At 32.4% G+C, this 21,049-nt stretch overlaps 1 long non-coding RNA gene across 1 annotated transcript; it reads left to right on the top strand.

The window, feature by feature from the left end:
* Positions 1-2,239: 2,239 nt before the first annotated feature.
* On the top strand, positions 2,240-9,701 carry LOC109135814 (uncharacterized). Its single transcript, XR_007269130.1, has 2 exons — positions 2,240-4,616; positions 9,287-9,701. It is a non-coding gene; the product is annotated as an uncharacterized LOC109135814 (long non-coding RNA).
* Positions 9,702-21,049: the final 11,348 nt, after the last annotated feature.

The following is a 21,049-nucleotide window of genomic DNA, read 5'->3' as shown; positions in this document are numbered from 1 at the left end:
CAAACAAGACCCCACATGACTATAGTTTTTCTTATATATTGAGAAAAATAAAAAAGATAAGATCTTATAATCAGATCAGATCAGAAAAAATAAGATCAGATAAATTCAAATTAGAAAATTTCAGGTGAACTAAACATAGCCTTACAACCCTACAACTCAAAATTCACCCTTCCCACCTTTCAAAAATACAAAAAGGTTCCTTTTTTCTTGGAGATCTCAAAATTCATTCACAAATTAGAGGGCATAGAGGAGAGAGAAAAACAGTTATTGGGAGCAAAAGAGCAATATCCAAGAAGAGTGTCTCCCCTTGCCGCGCCACAGCAGGGCCCTCTTTAGCGCCGGTGTCCCCGCTATGCGCTACTTGGTGTGAGTGAAGAAGGCTTTCTATTTCAGCTGATTATATTCCTGATGCCGGCCAACTGTTTGTGTAAATGCGTGAGAGAAAAATAAAGATATCAATTTGTTCCAAAACAAATAAATAATCTTACTACTAGTATGACTTTCTACAGTACTATTCATTCCGAAACTTCTTTCTTTCACTGACATTCTGGATTGATGTTCCCAAGATTACCCTTTTCTCTCTCCTCCATTTTCACCTGACCCCACAAAACCTTCTCCTTCAAGGTAAATTTTTTAGGTCACACTTTCAGTTATTTTCAGTTTTGTATATACTTTGACTCTTCAACATGAGTTAGGATAGTTTTTTTTTATAGGTTTATGGCTATGTTTAATTCACCTAAAATTTTTTGATTTGAACTTATCTGATCCGAATTTATTTTTTCTGATCTAATCTGATCTGATTTACAAGATTTTATTTTTTAGATTTTTCTCAATATATAAGAAAAAAAATATAGTCATGTGGGGTCTTGTTTGATTCGTCTCTAATTCGTCTCAATGAGTACTTTATTAATATTCAATTATTATATTTTTACTAATATGTAATGAAAGATATTTAATAGTAATAATGATTTTTAAATATAAGCATGATCTGAACTGATCTGATCTGAACTTATTTTTTCTGATCTGATTTGATCTGATCTGATTAGATATGAAATAAGCAAAAATAAGGTGAACTGAACATAGCCTATGTTTAGTTTCTTTCCGTCTTTATTAGTTTATTAGTTTCTTTTGCATAAAGTTTTTAGGAGAAATAATGTTGCGGGATATAAAAAGAAGGAAAACTATTATTTTATGTTAAAGTTGAATGTATGTGATAGAAAGTTAGTGGTCTCATTCTAAAAGTGGAAACAAAAAAAATGGATAAATTAATAAAGCACATCTCAAAAGAGAATACATGTAACAAAATTTATTAAAAGAGACGGTCTAATTTTAATATAAAAGTAGACCTGATTACTTAATGGATTAAACTAGTCACCGAGAGAAATTAACTTAGTCACCATTGGACTAATTTTCTTTTTGATATTGAGCTTACCATTGCCTACTTTTAGTCTAAAGATAGACGGTCCCTTACAAGACAAACTCTATTGGTAAACTAATAAAGAACTGGACTTAGTATATTAGTGTAGTTATTATGTACTTGGATTTAAGTTGAACATTCATGGAGAAAAGGGAAAAGAACCAATGAAAAAGTAATTGTTGCTCCACATACCATATCCATATATTGTAACATATTACATACCCATCAAATCGACATACTATATAATTTTGTCTATTTCACTATACCAAACAACCAATGATAGGATAGAGAACTCACCTGTATTACATGTTTTCTGTTGATCTAGTACTCATTTTGAAAATAATGGTTATGTGACAGAGACAACTAAATCTCAATAGATTTAAGAGAATTTTCATCAACTTTTACAAGAAAAAGATTTGTAATTCAATAAATAATGGGTATTATATCTGAGTATTGCTTGTGTTAAAATTAGCTAGATATATTTTTAAAATGTTATTGAACAAGACATTCGTAAATACTATTTTTTTCACATTGTCATAGAAGGAAGATTGATTTATTAATCTAGATATTAAACAAGATGAATGTGAATTTATAAGCATGATCTTTATGCTTATAAATTGATATAATTCTATTATATACTCAGGTGTATTGTGTATCATGCGCATGTTCCACCAAAGGTGGTGTTTCACGGTTTTGCTTATTTTGAGACCTATATATGAGCAAATAAGCGAAACGAGAGAACTCCTACTTAGCCAAAAACAAGAACAATAAGCTTGTTGATATTATATTACTCTTCTGAAAAGAAACGAGATGAAACTAACATAAATCTTTTTTGCTAAATTTATAACTTTTTTAACAAATGATCTTTATGCTTATTGAACAAGAAGTATAAGCATGATCTATAAATTGATATCACTCCGGTGTATCACATGCATGTTTCATCAAAGGTCATGTTTTGCTCATTTTGAGACCTACAACATATGTATGAGTAAATTAAATAAACGGAACGAGAGAACTCCTACTAAGCGAAACATAACTTTAGGTGTACCATACCATGCACAAGTTATAATCCAGTACAATGAATATATTGATAAGTTGATGAGATAAAGTTTATATATTTTCTACTCATCAATTGACCAATTAAGTATGAACTACAACATTAACATGATGTAGTTCCCTACATAACCATACAAAACTATTGTATTAAACCTTTTTTGTCTGTTTGATTGCTCAAGAACAAAGCATGAAATAATAAAAGCAAGTTAAATAATGAAAGATAAGTAGAGAATATTTTCAGAAGGCATGCGCAAAAAACAAGAATTGGAATTTTTTTTTGTGATTTTTATTTGAGTGCAAATTAAGCATGATAAACCCTAAAAGTAATCTTTGCTCCCTCTTGACATCATTCCACTCACCTTCTTCAGTCTTCTCATCCCGAGGTAAAACCCTACACTCTTATATATCATCTTCTCTTCTTGCTCTTTCTTCTCACCTCTTATCTCTCATTTCAACTACCATAATATATATCATTTACTTGCTTTAATTTCTATATAATCTCTATCTTTTTATCCCTAATATATATATACGTTTCTTAATTACATGAAATTATTGCTTATTATATTATATACCATAGTGTATATCTTCTGTAAAAAGTGCAGCAAAATCTATCTATCTATATATATATACACATAAATGGTATCTTTTTTTTGTGTTCTACACTAGAATAGTAGCATATATAAAGTCTTATCACATTTTATGTCATATATACCAAATTTGATCAAGCAAAATCTATTTTATGTATATGGTAACTTGTACTATAGCTAGGTGATTTTGTCTGTTTTTTTTTTCTGGTATGATTGGGAATATTTAGCTAATAACATGTAGAATTTCCTATAAGAATATTAGTGTGTTTGATTTGATCACCTTTTAATGATGATATATTGATAGTTGAATATTCTGTTGATTTGGCGCGCATGTTGGTGTCCCTTTTTGTTGATTTGATCTGCTTACCTACTCTGTTTCTCCTACTCCACCAAACTTTTATACTAAAGAAGCTCCATATTTTGATGCCATCATGTTTTTCCATTAGTGATTCCCTTAAACAAGCCACATCCTTCCAACCCAATTCACCACATGATCCAAATTTAATGTTCTTTTCGCCTTATAAATATAAGTTTAATCAATTCAGGGTTGATCATCACTTCCAATCACAATAAAGTGAAATTAGGGTTGATCAGGTCCGATTAGACCTAAAAGGTTCAATTCAGATGAGTTCAGGTGAAGAGCATGCGCCATTAAGAGGAAACAAATTTGGGAATAGTTCACAAGAGTTGTCTAGCAATATCTAAATGCAAAACATGCAATAATATGAGGCTTAGACTATGCCCAATTGCTAGTTATTTTGTTTAAAAGTGGTGTATGGGACCATTTAGCTTCTTTTTACTTCCCTTTCCAAACCCTCTAACCTTTATTTTTCTCAATTATTAAGTCAGCTTGTAGTAGTTTGAACTCATTATTACATGAGAATGTATAGGTTTGAATGGAACATCATGATTATTTGAACTGAAGTTTGGGGAGAATATGTTTGACTGGTTGATAGGTTGGGAAGGCAAAGGGAAAGCGATATTGGTGAGGTTCAATCCGAAGACGGATCTTACTGAAGTAGAGTTTTAAGATACGATCTCAGATTGAGCCGCGCCAATATCACTTTCTTTTTCCACCTTTCGGCTTTAGTTTGTTCTCCCTCGAACTCTTCATTTTACTACAAGTACCTGTTTCAGATTTTCGACACTTTGACATTTTCAGATGAGCCAATATCATGAAAAAATTTCATAATTCGTTGAATTGAACACTCGGACACATACCCATATTCAACACAACTACTCGTGTTGAAGTAACATAGGTATATTTTATTCATACCTTTTTTTGTTAAACTTATAATAACTTTCCTGCATGATCTGATTTGTTAAAAGTATTGCATACCCGTTATTCACTTTCTGAAATAGTAATTTTTTCACTTTCCAAAGATGGAAATCTTATCTGTAATTTTTGTCTGTTTGAAACGTGAAAGTGAAACATCTTTGTTTCTTCATGAAAGTTAATTTGTCTAAAAGGTTTTCTGCTATGGTGCCTTCACTCTACCTTTGTTCTTGGAAAACCTGGCGTGGCATACTCATACTGATCATACAAGCATACTGAGGTAACTTATATCTCCCCTTCTTGATCGTATTGATTTTGTTGTTATTGCTGTTCTCTGATTATATTACACTGAATAGGAAACAGTTTGTTTGATAAGCGATAATAAATGTTGGTAATGGTAATGATAATAAATTTATATAGGTGATTTTATGAAGAATGTCTTATATCAATGTTTATGGTAATCCTTATTCATCTCAAATAGACCTCTTCTCAAAGATATCTATTACTATTTTAGAGATTGTATAATAAAAATTTATAGAGAAAATTGATTGCAATATCATAAACTATGATTCGGGTGCGCGGAGCACCACAAACATTGACTAGTAGATTGAGTATCACAAACTATTAGCCTTAGCTTGGTGCAAAGAGTATCATTAATAATGTCGAAGGTGGAATCTCCGACCAAAAAATTGACCTCCGGCATCATTAGTAATACGCTTTACACCAAGGATAATAGTTTGTAATATTCTAGCTACTACTCAATGTTCGTCGTGCTCGTGCACTTAAGTCATATAGTTTGTGGTATTACGGTCAATTTTACCTACTTTTCAAGATATTTCACAATACTTATAACAAAAGTAGCTTATCTCATTTTCTGGAGAGTCCAACTATTTGACAAACACTTCGATGGTGAATACTCCTGTGTTTTTCTTAAATTGTTAATTTCACCTAACTGTACATAGCAATTTTTGCATATCCAGAACCTACACTTGTTCATCCAAAACATATATTTGCACATCCACTCCCTAGTGTTTGCACATCCAAAAATTATATCTCCACATCCAAAATATATATTTGCACATTCAAACTATATATTTGTACATCCAAACTATATAATTGCACATCTAAAGACTACACTTGTACATCCAAATGTTATATTTGCACATCCAATATATATGTTTGCAAATCCAGTAAGTATTCTTGCACATCCAAAAGGTAGGTTTGCACATCCAAAAACTATGTTTGCACATCCAAACTGTATATTTGCACATTCAAAGACTATATTTGCACATCCCAAAATTATGCTTGCAAATCAAAAGCATGTAATTTCACATCCAAAAACTATATTTACACATCTAAATACTATATGATTTGTGAATTATTGAATTCCTGGATGTGCAAAAATTGTGAATGGATGTTCATAGTGCATTGAATGTGCATTACATGTGTGTAGTTGTGCGTCATAGGAGAAATTATTGATATTCTTTTCTTAGTCTGGCCATACCTAAGGGCTCAATGGTCTAATCACCTTAGTGCCTTGTGAGGGAAGGAATGGTTGGTTCAAATTGTACACATCTATGTAGCTTTCATTGGCCATAATTTGGATTGGCTGGTTGAATGCTGGATCCATCATGCATGCATGGACTCCGTAGGTAATAGTTTATTAGTGTGTGCATAAAAAAAATATCACACGATGAATATTGATGTAGTTGCGTTTGTCTCGTTTAATTAGCTAGCCCACAATGATTGGACACACAATTGCTATTCATTGGGCGAACGACGGGAATTGAACCCGCGCAGGCCTAGCTAGCAATGGATTAGCCATCTCATTGTGTATATAAACTATAAAGCGAACATTTTCAACAACCAAAGAGACTAAGCTAAGGGAAGCCCCGATCAAAGATCTATTCCTAGATTGCACTTCTAAGTGCCTGAAAAGCTTCCTTCTTTCTCAATGTCCGAGCATCCGCTTCATGACCCTATTTGCTGTCTTTTCCACAGGTCTTTTGATTGTTTTTTCCAATAATACTATTTAGGGGAGAAAGACCTGAATTCTTTGTTAATCTATACTAATATATTAGAAGGCGTTCTTAAATGAGGAACAGTGTCACGTGGCGCTTTTTCCTGTTGAATTTGTAGCTAAGTAGTAGTTATTAACTTATTATCAACATGAATTCATGAAACAATCGAAATAAATGATGACATACGATTGTGGATCATATGAAATTATGGTTCAAAGAGTTATTTTGTATATGGAGAGAAGCAAGTATAATCTCTTTAATGCAAGAATGTTAAAAGACTACCTAAAATCTTTGGCTATTTCAGTATCTTCTAGAAAGCTAAGCATACACTTTTCATAAACATTGGTAACTTGATATGTAAGCACTTACAGTATGATTGTAAAATAATCGGTGTAACTAGTTCGTTTGGTAGGGCGTAAAATATTTTTCTGAAAAACTGTTTTCTTCTATTTTCAATTTTACATTGTTTGGTTTCCAAAGGAGTGTAAAATTAATCATTTTCCGTTGGAGTAAAATTGCTCTCCTATTAGTGGAAAATCGTTCTCCTTTCCAAATGAAGGGAAAATTGTTTTCCTTCATTTTCCCTATCTCTCTTGTACACTACTCTCACTACCTCCTTACTTTCCGTTTTATTTTCCTTTCATGTCATCATTTTTCTTACATGAAACTAAACAACGAAAAACTAATTTTGAAATTGTACTTTTCATTATAAATTATTTTTCATGAAAATCATTTTTACACGGAATATATTTTACGTCCAACCAAAGGGAAGCCTAAACATACGTGTAATATATTCAACTCCCTTCTCCGCCTAGGACGAGAGTCGTTTGAGAGACATTGAGTTAAGGTTGGTTGTATTAATTAGTTATTTTCTTCTTTGTGTAACAATATAATTTAATACCAAACTTGCCGCAAGCATGAGTAGTTCACTTCTATCTTTTGTGCCATTTCATGGCAGATCAACGTACACTTAGGTTTTCCGTAAAAAAAAAAAAAAAAAAAAAAACGTACACTTAGGTGTCTACATGTACGTGTATGTGCACATGCACCTACTTATTAAGTAGAACATCTAATTCCCTTTAATTTAAAATTCTAAACTTTTGATATTCTAAATGTGTATATTGCTCATACTAAAGAAAAAAGTGAATATCAACTTTACTCTAATAAAATCACATATGACTATATTCATTTTCATGTAAATATCATAAAACACAGTTAAAAAAGAATATATAAATAGTGTAAAAAGTCAAAATATATTGAATATTCTAAAACGATTAAATGTAAAACGTAAAATAACTCACTGATGCTTATTACTCCTTATATTGACCAAAAGTGGCCTAGTGGTTAGCGCAGACATTCAACTCAAAGGTCGCAACTCACAAGTGCCATGCATTAGTACTTTCTTCCGGCAGCCAACATGGAGTGTTTGTTGGAACTTCTTTTTTTTTTTTTGACAGCTTCTTGTTGGAACTTACTCAAAAGTGGCGCACATATATCCATCCTTACGTAGGGAGTAAAAAAAAAAATACATAGTTTGGTAGTTCGTTTAGCAGTTTTGATGGAAGCAACTAGTAATGCAAGCTGCATACTGCAGTACTGCTGAATTCTGCCGAAGCAGGTAGTCAAGCTGCTAAGCTAGCCGCCCGCCGCGGCGAGCTCTTCGGAGCTCGTTAGCTTGCATCTAAATCTGTTATGTTTCAATTCTTCCAAGTCTACCATGCATTATACTGACCTTAACTTACAACAGAATCAATAGCAGTGTAGCACATGAATTATCTTTCACATTAGAAAAATTGGATTAAAAAACTGAATCATCTTTCACATACTTCCTTCAATGCAACAAAGTAATATTTTATATCTCATAAATAACACTCCTTTGTTGCATTTAAAACGAAATGGAGGAAGTATTGTTTTTAGCTCCCTTTCCAAATTTCCAATACTATCTTTAAATTATAGGGAAATTCTACATGGTGGCCTCCTACTTTGTGTTTTTCTACTTAGTGGCAAGGCAAAAAAAATATTATACCGAGTGACACCCTACTCTGTCTAATTATACTTAGTGGCCTTAATCGAATTAAAACCAGGCTAACCAATAATTACGCTGAATTTACTAATTTTACCCTCTAACTTAAATTCTCAGTATGCCTTTCTCTCTCAGACTTCGTCTTCTTTCTCTTGATTCCCTCACCTTTCCTCTTCTCAATTTTTTTTATCTATTTACATTACTAATAATCGGAAAGTTGTATTTTTTAATACTACACTAAATTGGTTAGTTGGTTTTGGTCTGAATTCATTATAATATTCTAGGTTTTTGTTGGTTAAGCATTACTTGATCATACATTAAAATGCCTGAGAATCGAAAAATTCAAAACATTGCGACCTTAATCCCCACCAATGGACAGGTTTGTTTTTTCTTCTTTGACTTATTTTATGTGTATAATTTTGTGAACTTGTCATATCTTGCATTATAGTGCTTTAATTTACATATCTTGATCATAAATTTTGATGATCTGTCGATGATCCATTAATGATATTTTGCAACAATATTCCAGAAAAGAAAAAAGAGGAAGTGAAGGAATCAAGAGATTAGCCAGATTGCTTATGTTACTCGAGGACTGGTTTATATTATTATGGAACTAATTGTCATTTTAATCACTAATTATTGGTAAATTAGAACAATATAATTAGGGGGTAGGTTAGTAAATTAAATTTAAAGGATGGATTAGCCTAGTTTTAAGTATATTAAGGTCACTAAGTAAAATTAAACAAAGTAAGGTGTCACTTGATATAATTATTTTTTTACCCTGCCACCAAATAGAAAAACACAAAGTAAGAGGCTACCATGTAGAATTTCCCTAAATTATACGATGCATGGCAGGATTAAGGTTGATGGACTGTCAGTAATTATCTGATTTGTTTTTTCCTATAGGAAATATTAACTGTTTTGAAGATAAATTATTGAGAAGTGGGCTTGCATAAATTACATAAAGAGCCTCTGTAATTCAAGGTTTCAAGAGAGTACGTTGGTGAAGTGATACTCGTCAAATAGCATGGAGGAGGAATATTTTCAATTTTGGTAGTTTAAGTTTTAATTTAGTTGGAGCTCCAAGATTGGTTTTTATATTCTATCAACTTTAGCGACTTATGTTCATGCCTAAGAGAGATTCATACAAATACTTTGAAAGTACATCAGAGTAAAATCTTTTTGTATTACATGGGCGATGAACTGGTTCAGGTAGAATAAGGCTGGACCGACAAAAAGCTCAATGGCTTGTATTAGAAATTTAGACCCATTTTCATTTCTTGTCTTAAGATTTATTTGGAAACATGTTCATGCATTTTGAGCCATTAATTTAGAAAATCGACCATTTATTTCTATTATGAAATAGAAAAGATGCGTACTCCAAAAGCTTGGGATATCGTAAATAGTTTGAGCTCGGCTCGATCAAAGCTCGGCTAGTTATGACTCGAGTTCGAATACGACTCGAGACCTTAACAAGCCGAGCTGAGTTATAAAAAGCTCGGCTAGCTCGAAAAGCTCGTAAGCAAGCTCGATTATTTTTATATATGGAAATAATGTATTATATACGTATACATAGATATATATTTATTTATACATCACACAATAGCAATTTACTAGTTTTATTGACAAAGAATATACTCAGAAAAAAAAAAAGATAATCAAAAAAATGAATGTAAAGCAGACGAGTAAACTAAAGATAATAATAGGTCAAGCTTGTTTGTGAACAGCTTAATAACGGTTCGGTCAACGCTTGGTCAAAGCTCGACTCAGTTAAAATTAACTCGATTCGTCAAGTTTCAAGCACGACGCGAATTCGAGTAAACTTAAACGAACATAAATCGAGCTAACAAGAGTTCGAACTCGAATCGACCAATAAGCACCAATGTAAATGAGACAATTCAGTCAAGAAACGGTGGGCACTCTAAAAATATTGTTGTGGGGATGTCACGAAAATTATCCTTTGATCTTCATGAAAAACTTATTTTTTAGTTTCTCAGTTTATCATTGTTTACTCGAATTATCATCTGTAACAGATACTTCTAATTTTCCCAATATATAGCATATAGTAATATTTATATCAAGTTATTAGTACAATATAATATTTCAAACATAAATTTAAGTCAATCACATTCATATTGCGTATAAATTATACATCCTCAGTTGTTTAAAAGATGCCATATTTGTATAGTAACCACACTCAATTTATCTATCAACCTTATTCCATATACTCTTATAATTGTATATAAAAAAAATACATTTTATTTGATTCATCTTACTATATATTTTCATAATACTAACTTTTAATAATTTTTACTTATACAAAATATATATTAAAGATTAAAGTAATAAATTAAATAACATATACATTTTAAATGATACATTCTTTAAAAAATGAAAGAAGTATTAGAAGAAACCATCTTAAGACATAGATCATGCTCAAAAGTACCTTGGAGTCAAACAATTTTAATGTAAAGTTGAAGAAAAGACTACCCAAAGACAAAAAGTAATTGTGTTTGGGCCAAATTTTGATTAAAGATTACAAGATACAAAGTTAGAGTCGTGTTTGGCTAAGAACTAGTACATTAATACACAAAACAAACCTAGTGGGTCATGTTGTGGGATGCTCATGCACAATAATAAGACATGTTGGCTGATCCATTGGACTTTACCTTGGAGTCTTGGACAGATAGTTAAATATTTTGATACGAGTAAAATTAGATAGTTACATCCAATTTTAACCCTAAATCTGTTAACCCTCTTTAGGAAGGTTAACACAATAACACTTTACATCCATATGTTCTATGTTCTAACTTGAAATGTGGAAAAAAAAAATTGATTCTTTTAAATTTCATTTCATATTTAATCGAGAGTTTTAATTTCTTTTCTATTTTTCAAAAAAAAAAAAAAATTTTGCCCCTTTCTCGAAAATACTCTCATAAATAAAATAGAATTCTTCTAAGTTGAAAAAAAAAAAGAATTTACTAAAGTTATAAAACTTAAGTTTCATTAATATATCATATTATCTAGATCTTAGTCCAAATCACGATGTCATTTTCTTGGATTTATGTAGGAAAAGTATGTGTAAACATTTCGTAACATCTACTCATTTTAGATGTGATAATTCTACAAAGAAATCTGGAAAAAAAAAAAAAAAAAACTTATAGTAGGGTGGATTTTGACCTTTCATTTTTATTTGGAAGGAAAGTTTTTCCAAGAAAACTATTTTCCTGACTTTCTTCTGTTTGATTTGAACCGAATCAAGGAAGGGAAATGTGGGTTAAATTTCATTTTCCAAGGGTGGAAAATTATTTCCCCTCGGGAGACAAGTGAAGCCACTCTCCCCCAACTCTATCAAACAATACCACTAGTCCACAACACAAACGAAGGAAAATGGATTCCAAGAAAAGTTACTTTTCTTATAACCAAACAAAGGAAAATCAATCTAGTCTTGAGTTTTCCTCTAAAGAATGATTTTGATGGAAAATCACTTTTCAATTGGAATGTTTTCCGTCCAACCGAACACACCCCTAAGTTTGTCAGATGGGCCAGGTCGTGAGCCGGTTTACAAACTCGTCATGCCCATTCTTCCTTAAATTTAGCATGCCTGTACCTCTTGGTGGGCCTATACAGTTTAGTTTATGGACCACTTGATCCAGGTTTGATAGCAGGGCTACGCTTGGTGGTCAAATTAAGCCCAGACTAGTCACCATAGATCTGGCTTTTTGCTTTTCATTTGGGTCCAGCCCATTTGAGTTCCACTTTGTAGTGGGCTAGTGAGTAGTGACTAGACAATCACACCCAGGCTGAAAGCGGGCAAGTGGGCCCACTGGTTTCTCTTTGACTAGCCTACTATGGAGTAGGACTTCATTTGACTTTTGACATTTATGTGGTTGACCACCAAGTTTATGCTGTTATTATACGAATATTTGTTGTCATTAATTACTTTGTTAGGCCTTTCACCTTTGCTCCATGTTTTGTGATTCTCTGAAAGATACACCAACCTATTACCTAAGAGCACCAATATTGGCATAGCTCTCCAACTTTACTCTACAATTTCTTTTTTACTTTCTCTCTCCTCAAGATACTTTCAAGAACACCCTTCTAAAAATTGTTAACAATGATATTTACTTTCCAATGAACTCTCAAAAATAAAAATAAAAACCTAATTATTAGTGACATCTGTAGGGGCGGATCCAGCGTGGGTTCAGTGGGTTCAACTGAACCCACGTGGATCTGCGAAAGAAGTTGAAATAAGGAAAAACCTAAAACACGTTTATAAGCTAAAGCGCCCAAATAATTTCAATGATAGGCAATTGGCTTAGTGGCATCGCGTGAAATAGAAAGCCTTACCCTATCTTAGGTAGCGGGATCGAATTGCGGCTAGTTGTAATTTTTTAATTTTTTTTCCCTTCCCTTCGGTTTTTATTATGACAAGTTTACAACTTTGTTTTAATTTTTTGTTTTATTTTTCTTCCATTTTCCAGATTTTGCTCTTCACAAATACTCCCACCCAAGTTCCACCAAGTACTAATATATTGATTGGGAAATAAATTTAATTCAATTCCCCATGTCTTCCAATTTACTTGTTTAAATAATCAATTAATCGTAGCATTAATAATTTATTAGCCAAATTATATTACAAATACCTTATTATTGATGAGTCGTTAATCATTAATGTCATTAATAATTTATTAGGCAAACCACTACAAATGTTTTTAACGCCTTTAAATATAAGTATTTTAATAGTAAATTTTTGCCGCACGCTTCGCGTGCAAATAAGACTAGCTTTTGTTATATGTTTAAATAAGTTCGAACCCACGTGGTTCAATTCCTAGATCCGCCACTAGTGACATGTGTCATTGTATTACGTCAAGAGCATGCTCTCTCAATGCTCTTGGGGGAGAGCATTTCTCCAAGTCCTCTCCATGGAGAGCAAACAAAGAGCACCAATATTGGGAGTTAAGGGTACAAAGAGGACCCAAACTATCACACTTTTCACCATTTGGGACCTGATCTTTTTTTGTACACCGTTTGGGACCTCAAACGGGATTCTGAGCATTAATGTTAACCTTGGTTAACTTGTGGGCCCCTTAACTCATTAAACCCCCCAAAAAATAATAATTTGTTGTTTTTCCCAAAAAAAATTGTGTCAGTTGAGAGAAAAAAAACGCTAAAGGAAGCTTTTACCTGTACTTGGCGCCATTCTATCTTCCACTCCACTACACTCCACTCCCCTGTTTTCAGAACTCTTTCATTTTCTCTCAAAGGCGAAAATTCAGGGCTTGGTACAAGAAGCTTCATCTCAAAAAATTTCGGCTTCAAATTACTTATATATTTCTGGTAATCATCTAAATCTCTATTTTTTGTATTTTTGAGCATAATTCAGTGTTTTTCTTGGGTCAGTTGGAGGGGTTTTGGATGTTTAAACTTTGGAAATTCAAAATTCTGAATTTTTTTTGTTCATGTTTTTTGTTTTTCAGTTCAGATTATACTTTGTGTGGTGGAAAAATTTTGTTTTGTATGTGTATCTACTATAAATTATGATGAACATTTAGGGTTTGTTTGATTTTTGTTATGAAATGAACTAACTACAACAGAGGGTGTTAGGTTTTTTTTTTTTAGTCATTATTTAACTTTAGATGTTATTTTTTAAAGCAAAAAATGGCAGAAGAAACTGAAGCTCCCCACCCAGTGTTGTTCATGAGTGAGATAATGACTATGCATGTGTTCCCAAGGCTCAACAGACGTGACAAGGGGGTAGTGTCACTTGTATGTAGGGATTGGAGGGATATGTGGAATTGGAAGTGGTGGATCCCGGAAAGGGCTGCAGTTTGGGCTAATCGTTTCCGCAATTGGATATGCTGGGACATAATTCACAACAATTCTGCTTATTTGTATGATTGGTTGGCTGATTATGATGGTGATTTTCTCATGGATGAAGATTATGAGTGATTGGTTCAAATCCCCTGCTTGCAAGTAGTACATTTAGGTATTTTTTTGGGTTATTTGGTTGTTGTAGCAGGGATTTGGGTTGGTAGTATAGGGCTTCTTGTTGTTTTTTGGTGAAAGATAGCCCTGATTTAGTTTATGTAGTGTTGAATTCTTGCTGATTTGCACTTAATGATGGAAATGGAATCCTTTTGTAATTGTAAGAATCCATTTCCAAGAGTAAGTGAATTGATATGTAATGTGACTTCTTTTTTAATGGAATGATTTTAATGGAAGTTTATTGGAAATCTGATGCTGTGTTTTTATTATTAAGTTATGAACATGTTTTTCAATGTGTATTGATTGTCATTTTTTAAATACCCATTACAGAAATATGGATATACCAATGTGTCTAGTCATCCACCATGGTGGAAAGTGGGTTGATAAGCCAAGCTTCTGTTATATGGGGGGTAATGTAAAGTTGATTAATGATCTGCCTACTGATTTTGATCCAAGTTACCTTAAGGGTTTGATTAACTCATTAGGGTATAACAACATTGTGAAGCTGCACTATTGTGATCCATTAAAAGAACTCCATAAAGGTATTAGGTTCCTAGGTTATGATGGCACCACATTTGGGATGTTTATAAGCTTGTTTCCATTAGAGCCATTGAATGGACCACAACAGTGGCCTCAATCATCCTATAACCCAATACTTGCACCTGCTGTCAAAAAACTACATAACAGACCTACTGTGAAGAGAAGGCCATCTGTTGGGGAGGTAGTTGGTAATAGATTGTCCAAGAAGGGGGTTTCAATGAGGTGCATCATTTTCAGAGAGGAGGGACACAACAAGAGAAGGTGTCCTGTTCCTACAGCACCTAAGGCACCCTCCCAAGCAATTGCAACTCCACCAAATGTCAATCACATTCAGAATTTCAAAGCCAACAAATGTAATGCAATTTCGTAACTACATTTTTATCATTAACAGTTGCAAATTCTAGAATCTAATGTCTTTATATCTTGCAGTTCAATGAAAGTCAGACAAGGTTAAGCAACACAAGTACAACAACCAATATGGCTGAAATTGGATCATTGTACTATGGAGCAACACATTATTCTAATACAATGTAAGCATTTCTTTCCCTTAATTACATAAAATTACATTTTCAGTAGCAAAAAGAAAATTACAAAGACTAACACTGCCACAACAATCCTACATTTCCTTAGCTTCTTCTTTATATTCTTCCACTTCATCTTCTACTTCCATCTTGCTTCTAATGAAACCTACCATCTCACCCTTATTTCAAGAGGTGAGGTCCCACTCAAAGAATTGACAACCCCTTCTTGTTCTATAATTTTCACATATATAAAACCTCATAAATGGATTTCTCATAGTCTTAGAAACTCTTTTCTTTGCTACTCTGCCACAATCACAAAGCACCTCACTGAAATACATTTCTTTGCAGATGGAGTTTTGAAGATTCAAGAGCCTCACCAATGGAGTTTTGCGAGTTTTCTGATTTTTTGGGTTGTAAATATATTTTTGCTGACATTAGAACATTCTCCTGCTTTTTTTTGGGTTTTTTTTATAGTGGGAGGTGTTCAACTGTATTTCAGGAACTAAAGTTCCAAAAATTCCAACGATTACTTTTTCAATTTAATTTTGTTTTTTTTTTTTGGCTCTAGTTAACCTCAGGTGAGTTAAAGTTGAGTTAACTTGCCGGATTCTTTTCATCAGGTCCCAAAGGGTGAAAAAAATAGTTGTTGAATGGTGAAAAACTTAATGTTGGCCTTGTACCCTTAACTCTCAATGTTGGGGTAGAGTTGGCTCTCCATTTTCTCTCTCCTGAAAGAGCACCAATGTTGGTCCTAAGGATGGAAATGGGTGATGGATGATCCATCACCCGCTTAACCCGGTATTGTAAATGGATGAAAACCCGAATTTAAATGGCTGGAAAGTGGGTGGTGAGTGACAATATTTTCATCCGTCACCCGATCCATCACTCGTTTAGCATCCAACTCATTACCCAATTATTAAATTTTACATGTAAATTACTTATGTTTTATGTTTTTGATATAATTATTTTATATTATGTCACTAATTTCTTTTAAAAATATACTAAATATCATCACCCGTTTAGCACTCGACCCAACCGTTTCACCCGATGGATGACGGATGGATGGATGCGGGTGGAGTAAACAATTGCGAGTGATGTTCAACCCGCATCGAATCTGATCCATTTCCTTCCCTAGTTGGTCCTTTAACAATACAATCTTACATATAACATTCTTAGGGTCTTTTTTTTTTTAGAATTAGTTTTAGGTTTTGTTCATTCAGAAAAATTAAGAAAATTTTATAAAAGTTGAGAAAATAATGAAAAAGTTTTAAGAGACATTTATGAATATTATTATTATTATTATTATTATTATTATTATTATTATTATTATTATTATAATAATTATTATTATTATTTATATTATTATTGTTATTTATATTATTAATTTTGTAACTATAAAATTATTTTTTGAAAAATTTTACACTCTGACAAATATAACAAGATCTCAAATAATCATGTTTTTAATATATTATATGTATGGGTAGTACCCAAGTCTGCTGGTGGACATTAATTATGTCCGACAGCAAATGCATGTCCAGGATGCGAACTCGTGAGGAGGAAATAAATGTTCCCCAATATGAGACCGGGACTGCCGTCGCGGCCGTCGAAGAGGACAAAAGATAGGGAATCTTCCCTCTGACAGATTCATCACAGTCATACACGTGTCAAAATCTTACCCATCCTATCAAGTGAATAGTACATCTATAAATAGCTCAATAGTACTAAAATAGCTTATTATCTCTCTCTCTAAACTTTCTCTCTCTAATCCTTATCGGACATTAGTTGACTTGAGCGTTGGAGGGGGTTTCCTCACAACCAACCCGAGGCCAGGGTAGCTCACATTTGTTCTTGTGCAGATCACCACTCCCGGATAACATTACTGACAGACAACTCTTAGGTTCGCCATCGTTTCGTAAACGAAATAGTATATATTGGTGAAAATGGTCAAAAGTTTATGAACTTTGATCAAAGAAGTATGGTTGAGCGTAGGAAGTATTAATCTTTTATAGATAGCTAGGAAGTGACTACAAGTATTAGAACAACTATTTAGGTCAATTACTTGTAATTGTATTATTTCATGTTTTAGCAAAGAAGACTCTTTTTTTAAGGCAAGATGAATATCATTTACATTAGTTAGGGAAGGAAATCGGAGATTTCACTTTGTAAGAGAAAAGAATCGAAGCCTTGTCGCAAGAGTTGAAAGAGGGCATCCAACCAACCTAATCTTGATTCTTTGTTCTATCAAAGAAGATAATTGATACACTTTGGACCCTTTTAGTTTGTACTTCTATTAACTATAAACATTATATATTTATTGCAAAACCTTTTTCTTAGGCAAAACAATTTTTGGGTCGAACTCTCTCAAGGCCAAATATTTAATTTTATTTTAGTGGGCCGACTTTATCTCATACCCCTTTCTATCAACTATCTTTGTATAAAATTTAAAAGCCTTTTTTTATTAGTCTGTTAAAGTATTTTCTTTTATGTAATCAACATATTGTCATATACATTATATTCAATTTTTAAAAAAGTTGCTACCTTCTCAAATATAGTATAATGTCGTATGATTAAATATCTTAATAGAATAATTTTTTATATTAAAGGTAATTTTAAAAGAGTCCGGATCCTCTAAAGTTTTAGTGAAACTCGACAAGGTTGATACTACTCGAACTCTATTTTGTAGAGTTATTTCACAACTCTAGATAATTCAAACATATTCTAAAAGAGTTAGAGATAATATAACAGCTTATTTTGGACACGGTACAAGGAGTATAATTTAAGCAATCAATATGTGATAATGAAATTCAAATTGAGATGATGTTATAGTTGTAAACTTGTAAGAGTAAAAAAGAGTAAGGTAATAGAACCAAGAATGTTGTGCAAAACTTTTGGTAGAAAAGTAAAGGCCTCGTTTAAAGAGGTTCAAACATCATAATCATCTTCACCAGCATTATGTTCAAGGTTGTCACTTTTACCACGACAAAGTGATTGGCAAAAAATTTCTTTTCCTTTATTGCACAAAAAAAAACAATTTTCCCCCTTTTTTCGTCCTTTTTATTCTTCTTTTTTATTGTTGAATCTCTCTCGTTCTTTCAATCAACATAATGGAAACATTCGAATTTTTAAAGTTAACTTATATTCAGTAGTAGCGTATTTATATTTAGACAAGGAATATCAGTTGACATTTCAAATTATAACAGATGAGTTATTTACCTTTTAGTTGGATCATTAGGGAAAAAGATTAAAATTGTTATTTATTGATTATATAATTCTTTCATTTGACATCAATTGTTATTTGTGACTTGAAATCTTGTGAATGGCATAAGGCTGACTTTGAGTGTACATATCTCAATTTATAAATGGTTTTGATGTGATTCAAATTTGAGGTGATAGCTTGTTCAAGGAGCTTTCCAACGATAGGTCATATGCCCAATTCCGCTGAGAAACGAGAAAGTTGTACCCGTCTTACGAAGAACTGCGAGAGCATAATTTTCTTTTTAGGGTTTTGTGCAGAGTATATTCTAGAGTTTTTATGCGGGGTTCCTTATGTTATAAAAGGACCTCAATATTTACACACAACTTATGAAACACTTTTAGCCTCTAGAATTTAGGATTCATTGTATTATTGTCTCTGGTTTTTCTCCATTATAGTGAAGAAACTCTAATCCCCACCTGTGGATGTAGGTCAAATTTGACTGAACCACGTAAATCCTTGTGTTCTTTGTTTGTTCATCTTTATTGTTTTCTCACCTTTATTATTTCATTGATTTTCTGTTCCGCATTAATCAAACTACAACACCATGTTTCCTAACATCAATCGATTATATTAATTCAAACAATACCAGTTATAAAACTTATAGTCAACAACCCGAAAAGAAAATTATCGGCCCGTGACTAATATTCGGTAAACATGATGTTACAAGCTTAAGATTTAGATTCTAGAGGTATATATTATAAAAAATGGGTGACATCAATTTGGACCAAACAGCAAAAAGGATACTCTTGGAGAATTAATCAAAAAAAAGTGTGCACCGCAAAAAGTTAAAGGTGGGTGCTAGAGGCTACTGTTTTTGTTATATTCCTAAAGCATATACACTACATGAAGATTATATGTACCTAATCAAGGTATATGTAATTTGTAAAGTATATGTGGTTAACATGCTTAAGCGCATGCATACATGCCTGCCTTGGTTTGTTGTCTTTCTCACTCTTTAATTTGGAACGTCAACCAAGTAAAGACCGCGCCTTTATTTTTACAATATATGTAAGATAAAATTTTAATTAATAGTAATAAATTAGTAGTTACATTTACATTTTTTACATATGTCAATGTAATATTTTGAGCCTTTATATCTTTAAGTATTTTTGGATTTGAAAAAATATAAATAATCGATATTATAGAAGTGCATATCGAGATGAATCAAACAATACCCGACCCCACTCATAAATCATAAATAAATTGTGTCAAAAGTCAAAAATTGACAACTATTTTTGAACGGAGGTAGTACTGTTTATCTTAGGATAACTACCAGTCTACCATATGATTCTTATGTAAGTTTGGATTGTATTTATAAAGATTATTTAGGTTTATACATGTACTTATGAGAAAGTTATGAGGATCAATGATTCAATGTGATGTTTTTTAGCAAAAGATAGTAACATACCACACATCTAGAATTGCGGTGTCAAATTCCCAAATAAGGAAAATTTTCTAAGGAATCCTTGAAGTTTGGCATATTTCTCAAAATACCCTTTATTGAATTTTGAAATTCAAAGTTTAAGTTTGAAGGGTACCTTAGGAAATTAATGCACTTGAGTTTCGGTATATGATAAGGGTATTTTGAGCCCAAATACAAAATTCAAAGATATCTGAGGAATTTTATAAATGTGAGGAGTAATTTGAAAATCATGTCAAACTTCAAAAATATCTGAGGAAATTTTCCAATATTTATTACATGGCTTCTACCCTAAGTAAGGTAAAGGAGGGTCATATAGAGTATTAGAGTTACCCTACATAAGAAAACGGTTGTTTCTAATTGACTTTTAATTAACTTATATATGATGAATGATGATCACTTTAGTATACATATGATTGCACATATCTTGCTTGATTACTACTGTTGCTGGACACAATATAACCCAAAATTTAAAGAGAAGTTACTTTTTTTTAGCTCCACTTGGAGATCAACATCATATTCCAATAACCTCCACATATTTAAATAAAAAGATACTCCAATATCTAAAGAGGTTTATGGACTCTAAAAACCAAACGAGTAATTTAGGACTCGTACGTTATCGTTTTTTGTTTTCAATTTTCAGTTTTTTTGAAAACTAAAAACCAAAAATAGGAAACCACAAAAAGTGATTTTCACTTTTTCATTACCAGTTTTCAAAATCATCATGTTTCTAATAAATTTGACTAATTTTTTATTCATTATAGGATATATATCATATGACTTTGAAAATGAAAAAGAAAAACAGAAAACAGAAAACTACACTAATACCGAACAGGCCCTCAGCTATCCATCTTTAGTGGACATGTGTTCACATGTTAACTTAGGGCTATAGAGTGTATTCGCTAAAGCTAAATTTGTCTCAACTAAGCTTTATTAGACTTGAT

Source organism: Beta vulgaris, chromosome 8, assembly GCF_026745355.1.
Source record: "Beta vulgaris subsp. vulgaris cultivar EL10 chromosome 8, EL10.2, whole genome shotgun sequence".
Lineage (NCBI taxonomy): Eukaryota > Viridiplantae > Streptophyta > Magnoliopsida > Caryophyllales > Amaranthaceae > Beta > Beta vulgaris.
The sequence above is the reverse complement of the archived record's forward strand: the minus strand, read 5'-3'. Positions and strand labels throughout refer to the sequence as shown.